Source organism: Dromiciops gliroides, chromosome 2 (assembly GCF_019393635.1).
Source record: "Dromiciops gliroides isolate mDroGli1 chromosome 2, mDroGli1.pri, whole genome shotgun sequence".
NCBI lineage: Eukaryota > Metazoa > Chordata > Mammalia > Microbiotheria > Microbiotheriidae > Dromiciops > Dromiciops gliroides.
The window spans coordinates 573,357,793-573,360,437 of NC_057862.1; the positions used below are offsets into that span (position 1 = coordinate 573,357,793).

Below are 2,645 nucleotides of genomic sequence, written 5' to 3' on the forward strand. Positions count from 1 at the left end.
ATATAAGAGTCAAACACAGGGGCGGCTAGGTGGCGCAATGGATAAAGCACCTGCCCTGGATTCAGGAGTTCCTGAGTTCAAATCCAGCCTCAGACACTTGACACTAGGCAAGTCACTTAACCCCATTGCCCCGTTTAAAAAAAAAATGTAAATAAAAAAAAGAGTCAAACACAGACAGATAGACACACACAGAGGTAACTGGAAAGTAATCTCAGAGAGAAAGCACTAACAGTGGAAGTGGTTGAGAGGAATTTGGGGTAGGAGTATGGGACCAGGAATGATTTATTACAGAAGGTAGGATTTGAACTGAGGTCAAATTGGAAACTTCTACTCCTAGTGCTGTAGATAGAGCAAACAAACGAATCATAGTGTTTTAGAAACACTGACAGCCTCAGTAAAGATTCAAGAATTATATCTGAGCCAAAGAAACCTGAAGGAAATCTGGTCTCTTAGTTCAGTTCTGCAGGGAAGTATGCTATTCTTTCATTTGATAAATGAAAATGAAAGAAGATTGATCTGAAGAGTAAAAGTAAGAGTAATTTTGATGTTCAGTCATATCTAACTCTTCATGACCTTATTTGGGGTTTTCTTGCCAACGATACTGGCATGGTTTGCCATCTCCTTCTCCAGCTCATTTTATAGATGAGGAGACTGAGGCACATAGGGTTAAGTGACTTGCTCAGGATCCTATAGCTACTAAATGTCTGAGACTAATCTTCCTAATTCTAGGCCTAGTGCTTCATCCACTGTGCCACATGGCCCCCCAAAAGTAAGAGTAACAGCTAACTTTTATAAAGTGCCTTGTTTATGCCAAGCACTATGCAAATTGCTTTACAATTATCTCATTTGATCCTTGCAACAACCCTGGGAGATAGGAGCTATTTTAGCCTTATTTTACAGATAAGAAAACAGGCAGACAGAGGTGCCATGACTTGCCCATGAGTACATAGCTAGTAAGTATCTGAGTCTGGATTTGAGCTCAGATCTTCCTGATTCCAGCTCCGGTATTCTATCCACTGCCCCACCTAGCTGCTTCAGTATTTGTTTGTTTGTTTGTTTGTTTGTTTGTTTGTTTACTTATTTATTTATTATTTTGTTATTTCAAATATTTTAATGAGTTCTCTGCCAGGCATTTAAAACACCAGTTTGTGAGGATAGACTCCATTGGAGAGAGAGAATACAGAATGCAGGTAGCCACTGAGCTGAGTAATCTTCTTGATTTGGGGCTGGATCTGAGAGTCCACTGCTTTCTGGTCAGCCTTGCGCTGCTTTGTAATCTCATATTTCTCTTTTTCTGTGTCAAAAATCTCTCCTTGGTGTCTAGGTTTACGGAGCCTCTTCTTCTTGAAGTAAGCATCAGTAAGATGATTTGGAATTTTCACACCTGAAAGGTTAACCCTGGTGGAAGTGGCAATGACAAATTTCTGATGGGTTCTTCGCAGAGGAACACGGTTGATGATCAGAGGTCTGTCCAGTCACCAGTAGCAAGCCACTAGCCAGCTGCTTCAGGAAAAACACTCACTTGCCCCTGTGGCGGCCAGTGAGCATGATCAGATCCGTGCCCCAGGTGATGCTAGATCAGAGTCTCCTCACCTGCTGGCTGAAGGGCTTTTTGCCATGACTGAGCAGCTTTCTAGGCACATCCTCAGTAGGGTAATACCTAGGCATTTTATGGATCTTCACCACTCGGTTTCCTCCATTCTTATCCCCACCAACTGGCTTTGAGATGGTAGCATTACCTTCTCTTTCTTTTTCCTTTCAATCCGGAGTTTGGGTGCAGTGTACTTGCATTTGTACATGGCCCGCCGGGAATACATGGCAGACCTTGTGTATCTGCCGATCCCTCTGGCCAGGACCGGGTTGAGGCTGCAATGCTTTCAAGGCTTTTTCACCACCTTCTCGGCAGCATTTTCATTTTTGGGATTCTTTTCCTTTTTTTCTTTTTTAACCTTTTTTTCCTTTAGTTCCTTTGTGGGGGTTTGGTCTGCCATCTTGAGAGAAGAGAAAGAGACTTAGGGTCCGGACTTCCGGTCTATAAGCCTGCCTCAGTATTTATTAAGCACTTACTATATACTGAGTATTATCCTGGAAATATAAGTATATTGAATGAAATAATCCTCTAATTCCAATGGACTGACATTTTAATGGGGAAAACACATACTTTTAAAATTACATGCAGCACAAATACAAAGTTAATAAATACATATATCTTTATAAAACATTTGCTATGTGCAAGAGACATAGTTTTGCTTGTGCCTTGAGACACATAATTAAGGCATAAGGGTACAGTGGAAAGGGTCCTGGGTTTTCAATCAGAGAACTTTTCTGCCTTTTTATTTCTTTTTTGCCTTTCTTTCTTTCTATTTGTTTTTCTTTCTAGCCCTTAGCAATGCATGATGATCTATCAACAGTGTTTGTTGATGATGGCAAGCAGGAAGTACCAGTTTGGATCCTGCCTCCACCACTTGCTACTTATATAAGCTGGGACAATTCACCTGATTTCTCTGGGCTTCAGTTTATCATCTGTTAAATGAAAAGTCTCAACTAGATGACCTCTAAGGTCACGTACAATTATAAATCTGTGATTGTCTAACCTGAAAAACATTGGCTATCCACATGTAAATGATTTCCAATTTTTGGGACAC

The 2,645-nt window shown here is 40.9% G+C and overlaps 1 pseudogene; it reads right to left on the reverse strand.

Annotated features, from left to right (window-relative positions):
• Positions 1-1,128: 1,128 nt before the first annotated feature.
• On the reverse strand, positions 1,129-1,991 carry LOC122743255 (annotated as a pseudogene).
• Between the last annotated feature and the right edge of the window lie 654 nt (positions 1,992-2,645).